Here is a 26926-nt window from a genome sequence, read left to right on the forward strand (position 1 = left end):
CAAAATGAATAAGTTTAATTTTCGGAAATACAAACCTTATTTAATTTTCGGATTAACAAATCTTATTTCGTTTTCGGACTAACAAACCTTCGGAATTACGAACCTCATTTCGTTTTCGGACTAACGAACCTTCGGAATTACGAACCTCATTTCGTTTTCAGATTAACGAACCTTCAGAATTACACTCTAAAAAATGAAGTAATAATTTAGCTCTTAAAGAGTGTGTATAGTGACTGCACTTCGGAGTGCTGATTTGTCTGGTTCAAATTTGAACTAGACAATTTTTTTCTTCGGAATTACGAACCTCATTTCGTTTTCAGATTAACGAACCTTCGGAATTACACTCTAAAAAATGAAGTACTAATTAAGCTCTTAAAGAGTGTGTATAGTGACTGCACTCCGAAGTGCAGTCACTATACACGCTCTTTAAGAGCTAAATTAGCACTTCATTTTTTAGAGTGTACGAACCTCATTTCGTTCTCGGACTAACGAACGTTCGGAATCGCGAACCTCGTTTCGTTTTCGGATTAACGAGCCTTCGGAATTACGAACCTCATTTCGTTTTCGGACTAACGAACCTTCCAAATAACGAACCTTCTGAATAACGAAGCTTCGGAATTACGAATGTATGCGAGTGCATACAATGTATCTCCATATCATAATTTTGCATAATGGGAAAATAGTTCCAAAAAGTTCGATGTCTGCAGAACTACATTTCCTAATAACTCAATTATTTTTTAACTAAATGTTATCTGTCAGTGAATGCCTATTGTTAGATTCGAGCTTTTTTCTTTGAATAACATAAAGCCTTGTAAATATCATTATTTTTCATAAAGGTAAATTTGAATAATTCAATATCTAACTGGTTATATATGATAAAGAGCAGTCAACATCAACTCACCTATTGGAAATGGTTTGAGTGATTGAGAGGAGGCCTTGTCCCACTTGGATGGTATCCATGCACCCTCCTGAGATTCTTCAGATGATTCCTGACTCTCCTGGTTTTCTGTCACTTTGACATGAGGATACAACTCTGAAAGTTTGTTCCTATCACATTCGGAAAGTGGGTTTTCTGAACCAAAGAACCTGATTTCCCGCAGCGTACCAAGTTCCTTTGGGTTTTGCGGGGACTGACTTTCAGACTGACCGAAATCAATTTTGCAACTTTCAAATGTAAGGACAGTAACCTCTTTAAGGTCACTAGTTGTAAGATCGATTAAGTCAGTTATGGGTACAGCCGCTGATGCACCTTTAATTTGCAACCCAAACTCTGAAGATGTTCGGGACCATTCAACACTCTTCATTACTACATGCCCTAGCTGTACACTTTCTACTTTGACACATTTCAAACAAGTACTCATCACACGCCATTCATGTAGTAAGTTTGTTATCAATTGAAAAGCATAGAGGTTTTGAGGCCGACTCTGAAGATGAATATCAGTCAGATTAGGTAATTTACATTCTTTAATGGCTGTGTTTGACTTATCCCAATTGAGAGTTCTATAGCTTGTAACGGTGAGGGATTCAATGTTCTGACAGGAAGAAGAAAGCAAGAGAAAGAGGTGGTCAAGAGTATCGAATTTATATAGGTTACGTACTTCCAATCTTCTCAAAGAAGACATCGGGGTATCGGAATTGTATCTGTTAATCCGTGAAAATTCTGCACGATCACAATACAGAACAAGATTCTCTGCATTTGGAAAACAATCACTGACGGTCAGTATTGTATCTTGAAGAGATGAATGCACGTTTATCAAGTAAAGGCAAACTCTGAAAACTGATATCATTGAAATGAAAGGCTTTTCTGTATGTTCATGTAAAAATGCATGGTCAACAGTAATATCTCCCACTGCTTGACAAAATGGAGCCAGTGCAGATATCATGTCTTGGAGGTTTTGTTGTCCTGGATGTCTCCATATGATATAAGTCAAATAGCCATCTTTTTTCCAGTATACAGTTGTACGTAATTCCTGCCCGCGATATCTAAAAACGGCGGTCTCGGCTAAAAGAAAAAAAAAATAATATAAATTCTAAAGAATATTTTTTCAACTAGGTTAAAGAATTTAGTGATCAATTTAGAAATCTACTAATGACTTAGTTTAAAGTATTGATATCATCATACAAAGGGGTAAATAAGGTACTATACCTATGTACCGAAACATATCTGAATGAAATATAACAGTTCTGCTCAACAACTAGATTTAAATTCCTTTCAATCTGCGCGTTTCATTAGCCGTTCGTCATTTATGAAGAACCTTCAAGCACGACGTGAACATGTTCTTAAGTACAAGATCAGCTATAGTATATACAAAGGGATACATCATGGAACAAAGGCCACAAATTTATTCCTGTCTAAAGTGTCTGTAAATCTTTATTTTCCATTATTTTATATATATTTTTTATCAGCTTGATCAAAATGAACAGCCACTCGTGAATGTTCGAATAAACAGTGAAATGGACTATTTATTTGCATTTCCCACAGGATTCAAGTTTCAGGAAACTACTATCACAATTACAATAAATTTGTAATGAGGCGTATATGTATATTCATAATCACATGGACTTTCTGTGCTGATCGTACGTATGATATAAGGAATGTAATAAGAGGACAACTTTTAAATCAATAATTCTCCATAAAGAATGCTTGATGTGTACAATGAAGAAGTCCAATTGCAAGAAAAACATTCATAGTTGTACTGTAAATGTTACTGTCTTTCAACGCCACTTTTTTTTTTACTTTGAATCCACTTACTGGTATATTCTTCAAGCTCCTGTAGAGTACGATACCGATACCAGCTCTCACTAGCAAAAACATGCAGAGTCCGTGTGTTGAGAAGGACGTCATTTAAGTTTGTTGACTGCAGAAATTGATATGAAATTCGTTTCTTTGTTAAATGGAAAGGCACTACATAAATGAAATACATTATTATTATTGTTATCATTATTACTATTATTATTATTACTATTTATATTATTAAAGGACAAGTCCACCCCCCAAAAAATGATTTGAATAAAAAGAGAAAAATCCCACAAGCATAACACTGAAAATTTCATCAAAATCGGATGTAAAATAAGAACGTTATGACATTTCAAAGTTTCGCTTAATTTCACAAAACAATTATAAACACATCCTGGTGGGTATGCAAATGAGGAGACTATGACGTCATCCACTCACTATTTCTTTTGCATTTTATTATATGAAATATGAAATATTCAGTTTTTCACCTCATTTCTCAAGTGATACAAAGATTAATTCCTCCCTGAACATGTGGCATTAGCATTGTTAATAATATATGGTTCAGTCAAGATGGTCCTCATTGTCAAATCTGTAACAAAAAATGAAATATTGTATAATTCAAACAATAAAACACAAAAGAAATAGTGAGTGATTGACATCATCGACTGACTCACCTAGTTGTGCATATTACTGTTTTGAGAAAAATAAGCGAAACTTTAAAATGTCATAACTTTCTTATTTTACATCCGATTTTGATGAAATTTTCAGCACAATGCTAGTTTGATTTTTCTTTATTTATTCAAGTCAGCATTTTCCTGGGGTGGACTTGACCTTCAAGAAAATAAATGGTTTCTCTGTTAAAAGTACCTGCCCCAAAGTTGATTAAGTATAGGCCCTACAAAAATCTTAAAAAGAAGAAAGATACACTATCCATGTTTCTAAAATCGGCAATATTGAGTATAGATCGGACTTAAGATTAGACATCGGTGCCACTTTATTTCCCAAACTGTTCCACCATGGAACTTTGCCTGACATAATGTTATCATATCCTGCACTTTAAAAAATTCTGAGCACTAAGCTGGAAGGTCAAGGTCTCGTTCCCTTTGGTATCTTTTGGTTGAGGATTGAACCCACTGCCTCCTATCCTTGCAGGGGGGGGCTCTCTGGCAATATGCTCTGATGCACATGCTGCACGGTTTAGGTCATACACTAACACACACAAAACACTTCTGGTGTCAATTTTGTATGGTTTAAATAAAATGAAATTTAAAGAAGTATTACTAATATCAAACGTACAAACATGAATTCTATCGGTGACTCGCCTTGTAACTTTACTTTTGTCAACTTCTTAACGTGAAAATATATGAGATGTGTGAAAAATATTGAGAATTCTTGATCTGATACAAAACAATTATAATTATTACATAATGCTGCTATGGGACAATAATTGATGACGTAACAATAAACTAAGCAAGGAATTAATATTATGCTGAAGAAAAGAGGAAGATATACTTACGTTTTCTCCCTATACAATGCGTCCCAAAAAAACTATACACTTTAGAAATGGCTGCCAAATAAAAAATATATCGCTTTGGGAGGGAAAAGACTTATATGTATATATATATATATATATATATATAGATAGCAAAAAAAATCAACTTTTAAATGACACCAAAACGTTTGACAACTTTTCATGCTTGAGCGAGCACTGTCCACTGAAACAAAGGGTATGAAAATTAGGCTGGCTGGAATTAGCATTCCAATTTCTTTCAGGTTTTTTGTTTGGAACTTGCAAAGCTGAGGGTTTTGTGATGAATTAGTGATCAATTGTGATAAGTTTGTTGTTTTAGAAAATTTCATGCGTTACTAAATTGAAATTTAATGCATGAGTGATTGTCACATTGAAAATACATTTTATTTTATTTATTTATTTGTCCCTTTTTTTGCAAAACTATTTAACCTTATCTTGTACTCTAGCCAGGTTGCAAAGAGACAGGAATTTGATTTTATTCTTCATTGAGCAGAGCTTCTTTAATTTAGGTTGCCATCGATGACCATAGCTAATTGAAATAGTTACTTTTGTCCAAGGCAGTGGATTTTTCCATGCCGTGCTTGGATAGGTCCCTTTTGTCCAAGGCAGGGATCCATTCCGTTTGACCAGCTGCTTGGGATAGTTTAGGGCAAGGGTGTGTGTGCAGTAGTTTTCCATTAGGTTTTGGCAGACACCATTTTAACTTCGGTGAGCACACAGCTTATGTGCAGTTTTGAAGCCAGTAGAGAAATTACTATTTTTCCTTACCATTCTGAAGGCATATCTCTAGGCTTATTTTCTTTTGGAGCAGCCTTATTTTCCAGTTTGTGAGCTGCTAATCTTTATTACCTGCATGAGGTCAGAAAGCAGTATTTAAATTATTTTTGAGCCTGTTTTGCTGGAAGTCATCGGTGAGTGTAAATGACTTTTCCATCCTTAAATTTTGGTATACAAAAAAAGGAAGAAAAATAACCATTATAATATAATGTGAAATAAGATGTGATTTATTTTGATAGTTTTGTAAAAATCAAGATACATTTTCTTGGGTTTATAGAGACTGTTTATGTTGTTGAAAATTTACATTTTGAAGTTGAAGTTTATACTAGTTTAATAGTAATCAAATGTTTTGAAAAATTGAGATAAATAAATGTATGAAAGTCAGACAAGTTTGAATTGGATTTATAAATGCTATTTACAAGTAAGAAAAGACATTTGTTTTAGGATATATTGTAAAAAAGGGTTTTGGTTTATTTAAATTTTAGATGGTGCCAAGGTGGGACGTAATTCCCTGACGACTTCTAGTCATTGAAGCCGAGCATTTCCGAAAGTCGCGAAGGACAAAGAAATTCCCCGAGATTCACCGAGAGTAAACGAACAAGAGATACCATGATTTTGGTGACGTATACACGTGATTGTTTGTCGAACTGAAGCAGGAATGATTGATAGAACTATGAACACTAATGAGAATGATAATCTGATGGACATTAATTGTTCAGTTATTTAGAAACTTGATTTTATGGGGGAACTTTCAACATATGTTGCTTTTTATTTCATCTCAGTCCTTGACTGATGTTGAAGATAAATACTTGTGTTCGTGGATGGATCAATACAGGATCCTCACAGTTGATGTTAGTGTTGAGATGAGACAAATGATGCTTAAGAGGAAAAGAAGACAGTTTTAGAGAAAAAAAAAACTCTGATGATAACAGTGAAGTTAAGATTATATTTGAATTTATGATGTTCTTGGTGAAATGGTAAACTGCATGGAGTTCGCAGTGTTTGCAAATGAAGTGTTTAATATTGATATGTGATAAGAACAAGGGTCGAGAAGTTTGAGTTAAGTGTTATATTGGTTATATTATATTTGAACGTGATTCAGGTTATTGTGAGTGGATCAGCACAGGATCCTTCACAGTTAGAGTGAGTGGTGATATTGAAAAACAAAACAATTATTTTGAAGGTATGTTGAAGATAGACAAATGAAACGTTGAAACAGGTCGATCAAAGGTATATTCAGTTGTAGAAACATCAGTTTTGGGTGTCTCGAGACAAGGTAAATTTGAAGTGGAAATAAGTGATCTTTTTTTTTTGAGAATCTACATTGTATTTTTTTTTTGTCCTGAATTTTATCAGTGAGAAACCATTTTTATTTCTAATTGGAAATCAAACAAAATTAACTGAAATAAATTGTAAATAATATCATACTTAATGGCACAAGTTTCATGTGAGTTTTATTTGAGTATATCCATGTGACAGTGATCATGAATTGCAATTTTGACTTTATCATGTGGATCCCAGCAATGTGTTCATGAGAGTCAGGAGAATAGGGGGTAAGATGGTGAAGTATGTTAATGGAGAAAGGTCGACAGAACATTTAACGACCCCTCCATCTCTTACCCCCCCCCCCCCCCCCCACTTCTCTCATCCTGAGAGACTAAACTTGGCTAGGCTGAGCAGATATTAGCCTTACAGTTTTTTCAGTGGTTAGTCATTTGGAACTTGCAAAGTATGCTAAATTAATGAATGAGATAAGTTTTGGTTTCTTAGGCAAATTAAATTGAAAATTGAAATTGAAATTTAATGCATGAGTGAATGTTCAGGAATTGTAATTTTAGTGTGGCAAATTCTTCTTGTGGACCTCAGAAGTGTGTTCGTGAGAGTCGGCGTAATGTGATGGTACCTGTTACAAGCATATGGTAAGACTTATGATTTATGATTGATAGGAAAAAGTTGCCCAAATTCAGAATCAATCATTAAATCAACATTTTGCTCTGGACTTCACGCGTACAAGACAATAGCAATCAGTCACTCAACAGGAGTGGAGGGCGGGAGAGAGGGAGGGGGTGCTGAATGTTCTGTTGACCGTTATTCCATCAACCTACTTCTCCCACTTAAGTCCTATCTCACCCCCAGTTCCCCAGACTCCCATCAACACATTGCTGAGATCCACATGATAATGTTGAAATGCTGCCCAAAACAGTGTAATTTATTTTCACTCATGCATTAAAGTTCAATTTTATAATTTATGAAACTTGCTTAAAGGACAAGTCAACCCCAGCACAAATTTGATTTTCATACAAAGAGAAAAATCCAACAAATATAACACTGAAAATGTCATCAAAATCAGATGTAAAACAAGAAAATTATGACATTTTATAATTTCGCCTAATTTCACAAAACAGTTATAGGCACATCCTGGTCGGTATGCATATGGTAAGACTGACGTCATCCACTCACTATTTCTTTTGTATTTTATTACGTGAAATATGAATTATCCAAATTTTCTCCTCATTGTCATGTCCAAAATTTTTCATTCCTCCATGAACATGTGGAATTAGCATTGTTTAATACTTTATGGTTCAGTCGAGTTGGTCCTTATTGTCAAATCTGTAAAAAATGAAATATTTTATAATTCAAACAAGAAAAAACAAAAGAAATAGTGAGAGAAGGACATCAATCACTGTCTCATTTGCATATCACTGTTTTGTGAAAAATAAGCAAAATTTTTAGATGGCATAACTTCCTATTTTACATCCGATTTTAATGAAATTTTCAGCGTTAATGCTACTTTGATTTTTCTCTAGTCAACATTTTTATGGGGTGGACTTGACCTTTAAACAAGCAAAACTGGTCACGGTTGATCATTAATTTATCACAACGCTCTTAACTTTGCAAGTTTCAAAGGATTTGCCTCTCAAAAGCTGATAGAAATTGGAAGGCTAATTGATGTGTGTTGATGAGTATTGTTGATTATAATTATGTATTAATCTTTTTTTTAAATGAATTCATACTTATCATTACAATGTGCTATCTATTGCAAAAATGATTCTATATGGACGGTGTATTATATCCGACGTGGAGCGCTGTATACTGCTTCATAATGACATTTCATTCTGTTTTTGGTATAACATGTATGATTGATTTCTATTCATTCTTTTAATATGAATCAAATCTTGTGCATTTATTCATACATTCTCCCCATTGAAAATACTATGTAAAGCCAGGAGTAAAGCTCATGACTGATTGATTGACTGTCTTGCATACATGTACATTTTTTTATATCAAAACTCACAAAAAAATTACAATGTAAGGCAAGACAAATGATGCAATGCGCAGAAATAAACAAATGGAACCAACAGAAACCAAAGCTTGCTGATGTAGGTTCTCTGCACTCTTTAGTTCATTAAGATATATATTTCTTCAGTGAAATTCAAATCGTAATTAACAAGGTTTATATTGAATGGTTCTGGTGATACAGCCACATGCAAGTTCTAACACAACCCGTTTAAGTCTATATAATCATAGGCCTTTATTGACTTCGAAGAATACAAACATATATCTATGGTTGGAATTAAATCACAAATTAATTAGACAAACCTGGGATAAACCATATAGGTCTGTTGGTGAACGGTCCCATGACATTAGTCCTCTCGGCTCACTACCCTGAAAATGAAACAGATTAACAGCTTATATTCTTTTTCATTTCAAGTTCAACCGAAATTACAATGTAAATAATTGGAGTGGTAGAAATAATAATTAAAAAAAACCATGTTGATTATACAGCTAAAATTTCTTTTAAATAAATTCATGCTTTTTATATTGTATAATCGGTTGCCAAGATATTCTAAATTGACAAAGTATTGGATCTGAAAGAAAGTATTGTATACTGTGTTATTTGCGAAAAAAATTGGCAATTCCTGATATGAACAGAATAATCCTAACCATAGAATATATCAATTACAATAGACGAAGTCTCTGCTGTGCGTCGATTCATTCATATTTATTCAACTTCACTTTGTGTTATTGTATATCAAATATATGTCGTTCAAAATACAACGCACATTCCAATAATAAAGTACAAAATTAAGTAGGCCAAAAATCATAGACAATCGTTTCTGTGTGATAGTATTGCTAATTTGTCTGGTCAGCATACATGTTTGCGTATAGAAAATCCGTTACAAAATGACACTGGACAATAAGGTATAGTCTATTTATAATAGCGTGAAATAAACCGAAAAATATGAATATTTTATAATCGTAAACAATTTACGAAATCTTATTGTTCATTATGATTATGTGTTAATCTTTCTTTTAAATGAATTCCTGCTTATTATTACAATGTGCTATCTATTGCAAAAAAGGTTCTATATGGACGGTGTATTATATCCAAAATGGAGTGCTGTATACTGCTTCATTTTGGTACAACATGTATGATTAATTTACTTTCATTCTTTCAATATTAATCAAATCTCCCCATTGAAAAGACCAGTGTGGGCAGGATTACTGCTCATGAATAACTGCCTTAAGTACATTCTTTTCTTTTTCAAAATTCACCAAAAATTTACAATGTAAGGCAAAACAAAATAATGCAATGCCCAGAAATAAACACAGAGAACCAACTAAGCTTGTTGATTTGGGTTTATCGCATTAAATAGTTGATTAAAATATATATTTCTTCAATGAAATTAAAATCGTAATTAACAAGGTTAAAAATGAATGGTGCTGATGGTCCAACCACGTGCAAGCTGTAACCAAAAGTCTATGTAATCATAGGCCTTCATTGACTTCGAAGAATACACGCATAATCTAAGGTTGACATTAAATCACAAATTTAACTAAGACAAACCTGGGATGAACCAGATAGTTCTTTTGGTGGATGGTCCCATTCTCTCAGCTCTCTGGGCGTTGGGGACATTGTGACGTGCGCCTGTAATCCAAGCTGTGGGGAAGTTGCAAATTAATGCAGAGGTTAGAGGTTTGAGCCCTGGTCACGTCTTTCGGATGGTGACGTTAAAGGTCGGTCACAGACGTAAATAATCATATCTGATTGATACACGTCTGACAAAACTCAAATACATCAACACACACTCTCTAACTTGAAAATTGAATTGATTGACTGCCCTTATTCTTTTTCATTTCAAATCCAACCAACATTATCATGTAAATAATCTTAGTGGTAGACAATACAATATATTGTTGATTACTCATGTTAACTTATCTAAAAAAAAAAAAACACGTTTTTATATCGTCTTATCTGTTGGCAGGATATTTGAAATTGGCGAAGTGTCATATCTAAAAAGAGAGTATTGTATACTGTGTTTTCTGAATTTTTTGGGCTATTTCTGATATGAGGCAAATAATTCTAGTCAAGACATAATGCTGCGCTGGAGTAAATTTATGGAACAATTCCTATTAACGTAAACTAAATTAAACAAGAAAGTAACATGCACTTGAAACTATGTAAACCAAAACGAAAAATATATGATATACAAGAGTAAAAAAAAACACTAGAAAGAAAGCTTGTTAATGTGGGCTTCTTGCAATAACTAACTGATTAAAATATGTCTTTCTTCAATTAAGCTGAATTGGGCATACCAATTTCAAAGCACACTGGTGGTGTTCTTGCGAACTTCATGAACATGTCTGTATTCAAAGCAAAGGTGTTTATTGATTGGTACAATTTAAATTTGGCTGCATTGTGATTTTCTGAATTATATTGATAAATCAATTCATTAATATTCAGACTTTTAGATGATAAATACTTATATCTACATGCTGCAATTTTTCATTCCTTAATTGTTTTACCCAGCCAATAAACGAATAGGCGACATCTCCATACGATATTTTTTTCTGTTAGCTAATAAAGAGATTATTCGGAGGAGATGGGTTCTTGGCAGCACGTCGTGCGCTGTGCCTAAGTAAGTTTCGTGGATTTAAGTCGAACGCAAAATAGTATACATGCATTATATATATATATATATATATATATATATATATATATATATATATATATATATATATATATATATATTGTACTCTGACCTTACGAACTATTTTGATCCCTGATGACGATGAATTTTATATTTCTTGTGAAAATATGATAAGTCAGGTGAAGTGCTATCGACCAATTAAATAGCAAAAAAAAATCAGTAAGGAATGTAATTTTCGATATACTTTCAGGGGCAGAACTGGGCATACTCATGCTCGATATGTTCTCCCAACGTTGAACTGCCGTGCCCCTTGACTTGACTAGATCCAGATACGTACTACTATCCCCCAAAATAATAAATAAAATAAAACTATTCAAACTCTCCCTCAACAAACTTACCGATAATCTGAAAAGTCAGTATGGAATTGGTTCTAGATTAATATAAATAATGTATAATAATATATAATATAATTTCATGATGGCCATTCAAATAGATCCTGAAATGCGGAATAAGTATTCCTATACCTAAAAAGGTTATTAAAATCTGACAATATATAGTCTAAATTAATATAACATTAATATTCAGAGTGCGCGAATTAAGACACGTTTATATCTTGCAGCTTGAGTAAAACTGCAATTGGCGGCGCAGCGTATTCTCATTTACTGCAGTCGGGTAGAAGTCGTGCCCAGCCTACCAAGGAACTGTTTAGCATTAGTTCGAAAGGCCTAGCGTAGGACTAGGTCCGGCAAAGCGTTAGAATCGGTATAGGTCGGTTAAAGCAGGGCAACCCTCAGGTTAATTTGGCGTACAACCACTTTGTAGCAAAGAGCATTAACGAATCATCAGAACTTTTGAAATTTCACACTGATCATGACTTAATTCGCAATCCTTCATCAGAATACATCACTGAACTTCAATAAAAAACCGTTACTAAACAATTCTCCAAAGATATTTTTTCTGTATTACATTTAAACATAAGAAGCATAAATAAACACTTCGAAGAGTTCCAACTACTATTAGACAATTATCCATCTAGACATTCGTTTTCCATTATTGGACTTACAGGAACTTGGTTAACTGATGAATCCAATATTCCATTGCATTAGATCAATATGACTTCGTATTCAATAACAGGAAAGCTAGACATGGCGTTGGTGTTGCATTATATGTTTCCCATAATTACGAATACAAAATTCATAACGAAATCACTAATATGAGTGAATATGTAGAGTCACTTTTTATCGAAATCAATGTCCCAAATTATAAAAAAAATAATTATATGTGTAATATGTAGACCACCAAATTCTAACTATGATTTTTTTATTTACCCTCATAACCTAGTTAGAAATCCATTGTTAGTGAACAAAGATGTTTTTATATTAGGGGATTTTAATATCGATATATTGAAGCATGACAGCAACAATACTGCCCATGAATTTCTTGAAACATTTTTGACTTCTTCATATTTACCATTAATATCAAAACCCACTCGCATTGCAGATCGCTCTGCAACCCTTATTGATAACATATTTTGTAACATCATGCCGACTCCTGATTCTGAAATAATATTATCTGATCTGACAGATCATTTTCCAATTATGTCACATTTTACCCTTAAGCACTCATGTATTAATCCTTCCAAGCCATCAAGGCGGAGACCTACTCCGGACCCGAGAATCTTGCAAGACTGGGTGTTTCGTTACAGTCTGTTGACTGGTCGCCTATTTATAACAATAATGATGCAAATATATGCTTCAATAACTTTCTGAATATTTTTAATTGTGAATTAGATAAGCATATTCCAAAAGTAAAAAATAAACAAACTAACTACAAAAACTACACCGAGACTTCGTTGAATATCTAAAGCACTTTTGCGTTCAATTAACAGAAAAAAATAATTCATATTATCATTCAAAACTTAAAGCTACGATTCAGGCAAACACTAAATACACCATATATATAAGAATACTCTAACTAAGACAATACGTTTTGCAAAAAAAAGATATTTCACTGATCAAATAATTTTGTATAAGCACGACATTCAAAATACATGGAAAGTTCTTAAACAAGCCATGAATTTATCCAATAATAAGTCCGATATAATTGAAATTAGGTCTAACGGTGATATTATTGGAGATCCTGAAAATATAGCTAATATTTTTAATGATTATTTTTCATCTATAGGAACTAACCTAGCCAGAGACATCCCCCTTCAAAAAAACATTTTCATGATTATCTAGGTACACCTAATCATGCCTAATTCTAGTTCAATACTTTTCACTCCCATAGTCAAAAAAGATATTACTGATATTGTATCTAAATTGAATAATAAAAAAGTCCTGGTTATGATGATGCCAATAACTTCATTTTGAAAGGTATAATATCTGAAATTGTCGATTTTTTGTATATTTTTAACCTTTCTCTTACCTCCGGTCAAGTCCCTGATCGCATGAAAATTGCCAAGGTCATTTCATTGTAGAAAAAGGGTAAAGAGTATCAGTAACTATCGCCCAATTTCTTTATTATCATCCTTGTCCAAGATTTTCGAAAAAGTGTTTTTTAGCAAAAAAATTGATTTTTTTAAAATCTCACAATATTTTTTTCTAACTTTCAGTTTGGATTTAGATATACATTAGTAAATACTGTTTATAATGAATTCTTAAAAGTCACACAATGGATACGATTCAACAAATTGTCTCTTAATCTACTTAAAACAAAACATATGCTATTTAGCAATTCAATTGACACACTTCCCATGGACATTGTTTTAGATGACACTATTTTAGAAAGTGTCGCATTCATTAAATTTCTCGTTGTTACCGTTGATAATAAGCTTTCCTGGAAATACCACGTAGATTGTATATGTAAGATTATTTCGCGAATTATTGGCATTATCAATAATTTGAAATATGTCGTCATCACTTCTAATGCTATATTCTTCCCTGATCTTACCTTACTTGAATTATTGGATACTTGCCTGGGGCAGCACCCACCAAACCATTTTAGATAGACTGTTATTACTGAAAAAGAAGTCCCTGCGTGTTATTCATAATTCAGCTTTTCGTTCACACACTGACCCACTATTTTCTGATAGCAAATTGCGTAAGATAAGCGACCTATACTTATTTCATTTAGGATAATTTATGTTTAAATTCGACAAAAATACCCTTCCACGTGTATTTGATTCTGTGTTTCCTCTTAATCGGTCTTTTCATAATTACCCTACTAGGCAATCTAACGAATTTCATTTACCCCGTTTTAGAACTTTATTGGCAAAGAGTACATTTATGTTCGATGGCCCTAGATTTTGGAACTCCCTCGACAATAACATAAATAAACAGCCCTTCCATACATTCTTTTAAAAGAAAACTGAAAAACTTCTTACTTAAATCCCACCGAGGTCTTCATTACTAATTCCCGTTCGTTATCATCTCCTCTCAGACTTCAAGTTATTTTTATTAGTCTTAATCATTTTGTTTTATTCTCTATTTTCGGTCGCAATTCGTCCTGATTCTATTTATGTTTATTTCTCCTTTTGTCGTCCTGTTTTGTTTTTTATTTTACTCTTTTTTTCATTTTGTCTTGTTCTGTGGGTTATTCTTTTCTTTTTAATCTATTCAGTAAGTCTCCGTAGGCAAATAGCAACCATTGCGTCTCTCTCTCTCTTTCTCTCACCCTCTCTCTCCTCTTGTCTCTTCCTTGAGGGGGGTTCACATTATACAAGCTTTGCTTTTGAGTGAATCTCCCATTTCCACAGATACCTTTCTTCTATCTAAATTATATATTATAATTTTTCTACCATATTTTGTATATATCTTTATATGTTAATTATCATTGATGTTTTGTATCGTAAATATTTGTTATAATGTATGAAAAATGATTTGTATCAATATTTATGTAATTTCTGTAGGAAATAAATCTAAATCTGAAAAATCTGAACTAGGAAATCAGCACGCGTAGTCAGTCACCATACAAGCACTGTAAGTGCTAAATTAGCACTTCATTTTTTACAGTGTAACAGGCAATGCGAGCGCAATCGAAATTTTATATAGTGACATGAAAGATTTTTTATTTTCCAAGTCTTCTCCTTATCTTATTCCTCTCTTTTCCCATCTTTTTCTCTTTTTTTCTTTCTTTCCCCCTTTTTTTTCTTTGCTCGCCAATAGGGGGCCTGGGCCCCTCGCCCCCTGAATCCGTCTATGTAATGGACTCAGAACAATGGAAAGTGATGCTACTAAATTATCATTTTCACTAGCATATAGCGATTTTTAGTAAGTTTTTCTGACTTCTATTGCTATATATTTAGAAAAGAACGTTCATAACTTTTTCTTCTTTCATATGAGACCTTAGCCGTGAAATATGAATGACGCATGGTCGACAAGAGGTTGTATGAAAACATACCTGATTTCTATCTATTCCATAATTAGTTTAAAGAGCCCAGCAACTGACAAATCATGGGGAAATACGAAATTTGCAAAAGGCTAATTGACTTGCGTAATATAATCCGTCCGTCATGAGCGCTCGTCGGACTAATGCGATAAAAGTTCGGACTGCACGAATTTGACCAAACTCATGATGGTTATTTACTTCGGATCATTGCAGTTCCAGTTCCCAACAATTCCTAGACTTATGGCAGGTCTCTTGATTGCTAAACCAAAATAAATAAACACTGTAAAGTTCCATGATTCAAAGTGAAAACACGCAGTTTACATCTGGTTGGTTAGTCTATTGCTCTCAAGACCTCCCAGATATGCCGGCGTCTATTACATAACCGCCCAGGCATGCAGCCGAGTGGAATCCCTTCTCTGTTCTGAGATAAGCCTTGACTTCTCCATGATTTGTCAATGAAAGGTCGCTTTAAATAAACAAGCATTTCGTTTTCCCAACATACATCAGACCAATTACGCTAACGATGAATGCTGTTCTGGCGGGGAGGGAAATCAGACTAGAATCTTTGACTTTTTTGTGTTTTGCATAGTCTTTTATCATATTTTTAAAGAGAGCTTTTGAAGAAAATAAAACGTTTAAGGCCAGACTGGAACATTCGTTCATGATACGTTCTTTACCATTCCTGGTGGGTGTTTCATAAAGCTGCTCATAAAATTACTCAAGACTTTACAGACGATCGGAACATATTCTTAGGTCATAAATCAATTAGATAGAGATATCACATAGCACAAGAAAGGATCACTAGTCGTATCTTACGAACAGCTTTATGAAACATGCACATGTATTATGTATTCTTATATATGCTCTAACTATTTTTGACTGTTATGTGTGCTTATAATAATCTCAATGGCATTTGGGTTTCCTGTAGATGGTGTCACTGACCATCACAAAGTATTCATATGTCATTCCATAAATTGCCACAATTATATTCAATCTTTTCTTGTATTTGTCAGTTAGTAATGGCTTTTGCCAATTGTGCCAGCAAGTTTCAAATTTATTTCTCGTTCGTTCAGATAAGACTGACTGACAAGCCTACTAAACTCACACTAGCGAATTGTTAGTCGAGCTGATCAATGCGTTATAGAAATTACGCTATACTATGTCAATGAATATTCACGAATATTCATGAGGCGTAGTCTGACTACATAATTGGAGATCATTTATGCTAATGAGCACTTATCGTATAAACCACACCACAGGGCAAGTGTGTTTTTGGTGGTGACACAACATATGCTCCCGCGACAATTGCTTCAGGCTTAATTTCGTCTAAGATTCAGGCTTCCAATAGGGTCATTCGCTTAGTGTGTGGAACTAAAAGTGGAGCAAAAGTGTTTGCGTATTATGCGGACAATAAGTATTGTCCAGAGCAGTCCTCCTTTCTTTCTTTTTTAAAAGTTATACAGAGTTTAAGCTATAGGTCTACAAGCGAGTGGTGCGACATTTTATGATTTTCCAAAGTGGTAATGAAAAAAAGAAAGACATGGAGAAATAAACACTATTATAATATAATGAATAAAAAGATCTGCGTTTTGGGTTCATAATCAAGCACACTTTTCATTTCAAGATCCGTTTGAACCCTGTATAAGCATAATTTATGATCCATCAACAAGCTGGAATTTAAACATGAGGATTCGTCCTACCCACATCTATTTCCCCCTTAAACAAAGGGAAATGATATATAGTTGAAATCATAATCACACATACCTTTGATGGACCAGCCATTTCCATCCATGGCTTGTCAGATATCTTTACCCCTTCATCGAACTGAAAATAAATCACAACGTATTATAAGAAATCAAGATTTAATATATTTTCCACATCAAACTCCATCATTACAGTAAGGGCGGACAAAAGAAAACCTGTAATGACTTCTGAAAGAGGTAAATATCTCTTTACAAAGTTTTTAAAACGATTTTCTCCACGATCATTGCGGGACAACTAAAATATGAAAGCCCTGACTCCCGGGGGGCCACTTACATTGACGACCAAAAAAACACGTAAAAAGGAGGTCTTTTTCACGAGAGATCACGTTACGTACGTAACGTGATAAGGGTGTCAAAAACACAAAAATAATGAAAAAAGGGTATCTATTTCGCTAGGAAGATTACGTGTTTAGGGTCGAATTTGCGGGGATGATAAAACAAAATGTTTTATAAAGGATGTCCTTTGCCCCAACACTTCGTGTTTAGAGTCCGATTTGCGCGAGGTGTAGAAGGACGTGGGGTCGTACTAAACCAAATAAGGTAAAGCCGACGACCGAAGGACCCGTAACAATAAAACATTCCTGTACTTGTTTAGGGGTTCATTTCAGGTAATATTTGCCAAGAGTATCGTTTTGTTTCCAATACTTGTTAAGGGTAGGGTTTCACACGCCAGTACTTGTTAAGGGGTGCATTTTCAGAATATGGAAATTACGTGTTTAGGGTGCTTTTCGAGACCCCATGGTCGCGCATGGTATCCACTCGTGAATGGAAGTGCCCCCCCCCCCCCCGGGCCCTGACTTAAGCCAAATATAATATCGCAAATTCTATTACACCATATCATGTGACGAAAAAGACCTAAAGAGGGCGCTTGCTAGAAATAGTGGCATGGCCAGTGTTGTTATTTATATACAGGGACTGTGTGAGTACTTAGTCAGATCAGTTCAGTTACAGAGTTCATTTAGGCAGGTGGTTGTGTTACATTAGTGGTCAGTGCATGCATGCTGCAGTGCATTCGAGTCAGTTTCAGTTCAGAGTTTCTCACAATAAGACCTCTAGTTGAGGGTGCAATTCCTACAGTTCTGCTTTATATTTATATTTGTTGAAGACCTCGATTGTTCAGAGGACATGTGCTGTTAACTTCTGAGTAATAAAGACAAGTTGAAAGGTATGAATTATTGATTCAGATTCGATATATTTGTGTATATCGTTTAATCTGATTTTGATTGCGATGATTGTGATTGATGATTCCGTAGTGTAAAATTACGTAAACTATTTGAACAATAACAGACCAGGCGAGCGAGCAATGAGTGAGAGTAGCGAGACAGTGATCGTGCAAGCTAAAATACCATATACTTAGGTGAGCTGAGAAGCCTTTGCTCTCGTGTGTGAGTTTATGTCCCAATCTATTGACCGCTCGGGAGCGGGAATAAGAGAGGAGCGAGAGCGATGGAACCCCTTAAAACGCTACAATATTTCATAATCAATAGCATTTGACAGAGTGTATCCTTAACTCCACTTTTCTTTCTTTGAACCAAGCACGAGAGTTGATTGCATAAAACTTTTGCCAGACTTATTTTTGCCATAGTTTTTCTATGGCAAAAACCTTAGTTTTTTGCCAGAGTTTCAAATTCGGTCAAAATTTCATGGCAAAAAAACTCTGGCAAACTTTTGCCAGAGTTTTTTAAGACTGAATAAACTTGGACGAGGATGCACGCCGATATCACGATCGGTATCTGCGGCTGCGGAAAAAAAATCTTGAAGACTCCACTGAACGTAAGCTTGATATTTTTTTATGAAATGTGTTCATATTTGCTATTTTTATCATTATAAGTCGATGAATTATTTGCAAAAATATCTGGGTATTGTTTTTAATCCGTGCTCGCACCGTGAAAGTGAGATTCACGATTTTTTTTACACGTTTGAATCGTCCCATTTTTGTGTCGCAAGCGGCTGCGGGGTCAGCGTCTCGGCCATGTATATTGCCGCCGGAGCTTCGGCATAGTGATGTGACCGCGCTGGTCGCACTTGGTGCGCAAACAGCTGAAATCACCAAATGCATCGACACGTTTGGAAAGCTTATTTATCGATTTATCGTATTTCTCTTGCTATGATCACATATTCTACATTATAATTGGTATCAGTACATGAAAATTTCATGTTGTTTAAATCAATTTTTTCATGTTAGAATTGAATGCAAAGTTGCAAACTTTGGAGTTTTAATACTCGTTCGTCACCAAGCATGCCAAGTCAAACAAGTTAACTTGAATTGAAGTTGGTTAGATTCTAGGTATAACAACAACAGTTAGATCAAAGTTTCAGATCTAACTTTAGGCCTAGAATCCACATTCTAGATCTAAATTAACTTTTTCTTAAAGAAGTTGAGACTTCAGTCAGTTAGCTTGAGGGCTCCACCGCGAAGCCCCCCCCCCCCCTAGCCTGAGTAACTCAGTAAGTAGACAGCTGGCAGCCGTCTGTTTCGAGGAGTTTTTTAACATTTTTAAAAATTTTCTCGTACACAGACGGCTCGCTATCGTGCAGCCACCATTAGGGGACTTGCAATGCAAAATCCCCCCGTCGGGGCTCTTCAATTTTTGTCTTTAATGAATAAAAATTTTGAAAATTAACGCTACCAAAATGCAAATTTATATTCCCTCGTGGCATTAATTGCCGAAAACAGAGAAAATGAAGTTAAAAGGAACAAAAACAGTGACTTACCTCGGCTGTCGCGCAAATTCACTTCCCCGTTGTATCTGATCTTAAGTACATAGACATATGGCCATTGAGTCCCCTGTACAGATCGCGCTAGAACTTCGGTCTCTGTATTTGGTGAGTGAAGCCAACGGAGTTCAGTTGAACAACCAACAAAACAGAGATCGAAGCAGTTGGTCTACTCAGTAAGGTACATGCAGGCCCTTCAATTTAAAAAAGATGCGTAGCTGTAAAGCTAGAGCTAGATTGATTGTTGGCGCATAGACTCTCTGTTACCAGGCGCAGAGCCTGTGTCTTTACTTAATACAGGGCACGAATTGGCACTATGCACTAGGGCCTACAGTGCTGCGATCCAAAAATTTTGACAACTCTGAATGGAGGCCTTAATGTCTCCCTTAAAAAAATTGAAATAAAATAGGGGGGCACTCGTACCATATGACCCTCTTCCCCTGGATCTGCTATGACCCCACATGGATTTGCGACACCACGATCATGAACAACAGTACTTAGCGTAATGTGCCAAGAATTTTGAGGGGGCCTGACACTGACAATGGCATCGGGGGCAATTTTTTTCGTGAGCGATCCAAAACTTTTACCATTGTTTTTTTTAGTAAAAAAAAATCGAAATTTGTGTTGGATTAAAAAAATAATATATTTCACTCCTTTGCCTTTCATTTGTTTTTTACCCCCTTTATTTTGTTTTTTAACATTTTTAGAGGGTCCATACTCCATAGTCTAACCCATGGGGGGCCAGTCCCCTCCCCCCCAAAAAAAAAATTGTACGCCAGAGAACGTGAATCTGTACAGTGGCTAGAGGTTGAAATAAAAATTGGTCTCAATTTAAAGCTTGTTATAATCCAACACTCTTTACAATTTTTTTTAATTAATTGAAATACATGATCATATTACCATTAAAGTAAGAATCTTGAAAATCCTTTATAAAAAAATTCTTGCAGAGAAACAAATTATATATATAATGTAATTTTGGGACCAAATGGAGACTATGGGATGTTGTATTTGTTAGTATTTAACATGCATTACTTTGGTTGTTAAGGGGCTAGACATTTGATTTTGGTCTCAATTGCATATACATCATTGATTATTTGTTTAAGATAGAAAGTAAAAAATCATTAAAATATTGCACTTTTGGATATTCTAAGTTCATATAAATTTGCATATCTGAATTATGTTGATGAAATTAACAAATTCCTTTAGATTATTTATCATCTAAAACGACTAAAAGCGAATTTCAATGATCAATCCAAATATTTGTTTCCAGTTTGTACTGAGCTCATTTTCTTCTGTTAAGTTTTAATCGCTGTAATAAGTCCAACAATTGGAATCAACCATCAAAATGTCCTATCCTAGTAATGGTTAAATTCACCACAAACTTATTAGTATATATTCATTTGATAATTTATACTGAAAGTAATCTCAATGCAAATATTTGTATGGCTTTATCTAGTCTTAATTTGTGACTTTCTAATAGGATTATTTATTTTCTCATTCAATATCTAACAGCTTAAATTGTTGAGGTATATACACAGGAGCAACTCACGTGCATGTGTGACTTTTTGAGAAGAAACCACGCAAGACTGTTGGTTAGCAATCACCATGTAAAAGGGTAAGATATACAGCTTAATTTCAAATTAGCCAAAATTCTAATTGCTACCATTTCAAAGCCTGTGTATAGCTTTGGTAAAGGGTCAATAATGTGATTGATAATCGAATATCATCTAATATGACAGTCTTACTGAAGCGTATATAGAGATCGTTAGATATTTTTCCAACTGCACTTCTCTGAGAAAATTTCAAATATTCAAATCTTGGATATATAGCGCCCTCTCTCGGCGATGCTTGTTTTAAATTTTAAAAAATGGGCATTCAAGCACTTATCTTATAAATTTAGTGATTAGATATCCAAAAGTTACAAAGAACATATCTTGAAAGTTTCAGCCCATTCCATGATTTGGAATAGGATTTAATTGAAAGACAAAAACACACAGATATTTTAATTTGATCGGGTGACCCGATCAAGTTAAATTTCCATGTAAAATCACAAAATTTATCCTGTAAAACACATTTTCATTTCATATCCTCCACATCATAACTGTTATAGGGCATATCCATTCATATTAGCTAGCAATGAATTGGAATAGTGATAGGTGCATTTTGGTGGATTTACCAAAACTATACACAAGCTTTAAGTATTTATAGACAGGCTTATCTTTTATGTTGATAATCTTGATGCAAAGTTTCTAAAAGTGAAGAAGGAGTCATTACTGCCTGATAATGTCGAACATAAGTAGTTATAAAGTGCAATTTTTTAAACAGGTTTTGTCTTCTTGAAAGAAAAGAAAAAAAATATTGTTTTTCAGGCATATTTGGAATGAGTAAGAATCCTCCTGTTGATTATTCAATTTATACAACCCCTCCAAAAAAAAAGATATTGTACCTAATCTCACCTGGCTATGCTAGTGATTGTGTAGACCTGAATCAATAATAGTTAAGTTCATTTAATTACCTCTTGCTATTCTTTGAAAATTATTATTTATTTATTTTTTTTTTATATGTCCATTGAAAATGATGAAATCTTATTTTCTTACGATTACAAGTTTGGATTTTCATGGAATAAAACTGAAATAGTACAACACATCTATCTTATAAATTCCCAAATTGAACTCTAGTTACATAAATAGATTGCAATTTTAGTTTTTTATATAACTTACAAAGTAGAAAAATAATATTAATGATATGCCATGAAATGAGATTTTTGTCAAATAAATTTAGACATTCGTGACATTAAGTGCAGAGTGTCTTTTCAATTATTATATAGCATATTTTATGATTTGTTTGTGTTTGCATTTTAAATAAAGGTTTGCAGAAACCAGACAGAGAGCCTGGGTGGAGATGCTATTGGCTGCCTAGGTCGGACTGCCTCCAATCTGAGGTGATCTTGGAGTGATCTAACATTAGAATGAATGGTTACGCTAGGAATCAGACAAAGACTGGTGTGTATTTTTATTTATAAGAGTTAAGAATATGTTTTATATGCATCAAGAAAAAAATAAAGATCACTATCTCTTAAATTTTGTTTTGTTTTAATTGTCATGCAACTAATCCAAAAATCCAGAATTTTTTACCTCCACCCATCGGAGGTGGGGCCGAGGGCAGGTTTTTGGGTAATCTGGCCATCATTTCTTAACTTATTCTGATAAGTAAAGAACAGTTTGATTTCAAACTTTGTCCAAGTATGCATGTAGGATTGATGATACTTTGATTATTTTGAGGGTATCAAGGTCAAAGGTGACATGCCTTGTTCACTGAATATACATCGTTCCTGTGATAAATGAAGAACCCTTTGATGGTTCAACTTCAACTTGGCAAATATACATTTGGGAGTAACAATGATCAGGTTATATTTTGGGGTCACTAGGTCAAATGTAAAAAATTCACCAGAGATCTTTGGAAAATTTGTGCGTTTAATATTTTTATTTTTTGATGTGGCAATAGTGGATGCATAAATTTTGAAACTTACAAATGTACCCCCATGATTCTCAACGGGTTAAGGATGGATTGGGTGTCACTGCTAAATTCTAAATAAAAAACAAAGTGTTCTTCCCCCCCCCCCTTTTATTTTTTGGGTTGTCAACATTTTCTGGACAAAAGTGCCCCTCCTTTTGGAAATTTCTGGATCTGTGCCTGGGGTGAGGCGAGTCAAAATCACCCTTCATAGTTTATTAATGATGTTCACTCCACTTTTAAGATCCTTCTGCTTTGATCCCTGTTTGCAATTATAACATTTATAATTTTGGCATTACTGTACTTTGTTAAATCTTTAGGAGGTGAACAGTTTGGTAAAGTGAAGTCAAAATGGAAATCGTGCTGGCAGTCATGAGGAACAAGGCCAAGCATTGGGTCCATCCATGGCCAGGAGACAGAGACTGAGACATCTGAGCAACTGGTTAGTTTTACCGTAAAGATTTATTACACTGATGCATAACAAAATTTAAAATAAATATATCAAAGGATCTTTTATTTATTTTCGCTTTTTTCTATATTCTTTCATTCATTTTCTTGAGAAATGAGCATAATTTTGATTGAAATTTGTATAAGATGGATCTCCCTATAAAAAATAGGTAAACTGGTTTACAATGAAAAATTCACATTATTTAAAACCCAGAATATTAATCATCTGTAACCCATAGAATTCCTTTCATTCATTTTGAATTAATTAAATCTGTTTGTCAAAGGGGACAGTTGTTTTTTTCCTCATGAAAATTTCCGCAAGGTATAAGTAGCTTCAACTACTATTTATTGCCAGCTTGAGAGATTTCGTTCAGAGTTGGTAAATGATTTAAAGTTTTTAAAATGAAATAAGAAATGTTGAATCATAGTAAGTCAATTTAAAAAAATGCGGAATGGTTGAAGATGTCATTAAAGTTAAGTCAAAGATTCTTTTTCTTGATGTGCAGCTTTCACATAAGGCAGCCTGCTTCTGGACATGGGGAAGCCAGAGAAAGAGGAGGTTGAGGGGGAACCTCAAGCTGTTCCCGAGGCACCATTGACATCCAGGGTAGATGGGATCTACCGGTAGTTGATTGTGTAGGACACCAAGATGAAACCCAGCATAAGAGAAGAAAGAGAAGGTGCCCTTCCTGTTTTGACCAGCACACCGAGTACCAGGAGCATGGATCTGCTGCAAGTTCAACAGGAGACACTCAGAATGCAGCAAGCTATGCTGCAAATATTTTAAATAAAAAAATCCATGATGATTTTAAAATTATCCACAATTGTTTGCAGCAGTTTGTTAATGGAAATCAGAAGTAATGTTGAATAATTCAACTTCCTTTTTTTGTTCGTATTTTACTACTGATGTCCATTAACATCTACAATAAATATTACCCGTGTTCTGAGCAAATCTTGCTGAATTTTAAAGAAGGCATCAACTACTTATTGGTGCATATACTCCACCTTTTTTTATGATGTTCCCTTGTTTTCCTGCTGAAAAGCTCAATGCAGCTTTAACTTAAGCAAAATATGAACAAAAATCTTTATTTGTAGAAATCCATACAGCAATATCTATATTACAGAGATTGGGCAAGATTGTTTCATTGACAGTTACTAATTAAAATAATTAATTTCATGTTATTTATGATAGTGTCTCAAACAATTTCCATTGAAAATGAAATAAATGAAATGTATGAGAAATTTTAAGAACAATATTCATCAAAAAGAATCGTTTGCTGCTGCTATTGTTTTTTTTAAGAAGCAAATTTTACATTTTAAAATAAACCAGGCTATGTTGGCTTTTATGAATTAATCTTTTCTGTCAACTCTAAAAATAGTAGCTTCAATGCCACATACAATTTTTATTCTTATGGAATTAATATTGAAATTATTTTATTAGATGTTTTCATCATCTGTAGAATTTTTAGTAAAACTTGAACTGCAGAAACACTTCAAAAGAAGAAATGAGTAGACTGAAAACCTGTTGAATATTCTTTTTAGAAAATGAAGTAAAATCACCTTGAACTTTGGAAATTTCCAAAAGCATGTTTGAGCAAGTAATATGAAAATGAGTTTTGCCTAGGTCACATTACGGCGAGTAGAAATAAGCCGTTTTATGTATTATTATACGAACCACCTACATGAAGCTGGTACAAGGATGAATAAAATGGCTGATTTCGACTAGCCGTAAGGCCACCGGCCGGCAAATGTGACCTAGGCATAAATTGCTGATGTCATTGCCTCATAATTTTATACAAAATAATGGCAAAGACTACATCCTTTAGGATTGAGAAAGTTAAACTTGAACTTTATTCTCATCTCAGTAGATAGAAGATGTTATTCATTCAATACTTGAATAAAATTTGAACAAGTGCCTTGCAATGCAACATAAAAATTAAGGTTCTGAAATCTTAAAGGGAATCCCTGTGCAAGAACAGTTTTAAAGTTTATTTATACATGTTCATCTTGCAAGTCTGTTATATTTTCTGTCAGCATTGTTTGTGGATCCCACACTGGTGTCATAAGCCATGGTTCTTATATATCCTGCATTGCCCAACAGGATGCCTTGCAATTCGCCATCTGCAAAAGGTTATCCAATGGCACTGTTCTGTTGATTTAAAAGGAAAGGGACCTTGTCAACATTCAATCACATCTTTCAATATGCATACAATGGTATGGGATACTGTTAGCATTGAAATTAAAATATGAATTGACTAAGAATTATTTTCAATTAAATTCAAACTATTATTATTGTTCATAATGAGTTCTTTGGACTGTCACTCTGATTGTTCTTAATAAGTGATTGCAAATAAAATTATTTCAAATGTATAATTCTATGAGAAATGAATTGTTTAAAGGAGGATGAATTGCGAGAGAAGTGATAGAAAAAGAAATAAAGTATTGAGAAAGAGACATCTGAGTTGTGTGACTGTAATTTAATTGAGAGAAGAAAACAATTCTTAATAAGTGATAAGTGTTCCTTATTCTCAATTGCTAATTAGATTATTTTAAACATATGATAATTGAGAATTGTTTAAAAAAGGAGAAAGGTAGAGAGAAGAGGAAGAAAAGGAATTATTAAGAGAGAGACGTCTGAGTTGTGTAATATTTTAATTGACAGTAGAACAAAAATTTAACCTTCCGGTTGGCCTCTGACTAAAAAAATAAAATTCACCATCCCTGTTTGCCCATAAAGGAAAATATTTTTTATTTTTGCATAAAAATGTTACCAAGAAAAACATCAAGTCTTAATTCCCCCCCTCCTGTATATTGCCCCACCTTCAACACTATTCAACACTATGGTCTGACTGAAGTATAATGGGGCATAAAAAGTAACAAGCATGGTGCTGTTAATGATTTATGTAGATCTATGTTTTATGAAATTACTAATTTTGATATTTTGGAAAGATTTTTAACATTGCCAAGAAAGCACCAACAACAAAAAAGTACCTTTTGAAATATAGGCAATGTGATACAAAATGTTTTCCTCCACTTTATTTAAAAATATGTTTTGAATAATGGCATTGAGGGGGGGAGTGTGATTGAATTGAATTTAATTATTTGTACCTTGTAAATA

The 26926-nt window shown here is 34.0% G+C and overlaps 1 long non-coding RNA gene across 1 annotated transcript; it reads left to right on the forward strand.

Annotated features, from left to right (window-relative positions):
• The first annotated feature begins 20519 nt into the window (after positions 1-20519).
• LOC121420043 lies at positions 20520-26503 on the forward strand. Its single transcript, XR_005970688.1, has 4 exons — positions 20520-21463; positions 22716-22850; positions 23682-23803; positions 24315-26503. It is a non-coding gene; the product is annotated as an uncharacterized LOC121420043 (long non-coding RNA).
• The last annotated feature ends 423 nt before the right edge of the window (positions 26504-26926 follow it).

The sequence above is a fragment of the Lytechinus variegatus genome, chromosome 8 (genome assembly GCF_018143015.1).
Source record: "Lytechinus variegatus isolate NC3 chromosome 8, Lvar_3.0, whole genome shotgun sequence".
NCBI classification, from domain to species: Eukaryota; Metazoa; Echinodermata; class Echinoidea; order Temnopleuroida; family Toxopneustidae; genus Lytechinus; species Lytechinus variegatus.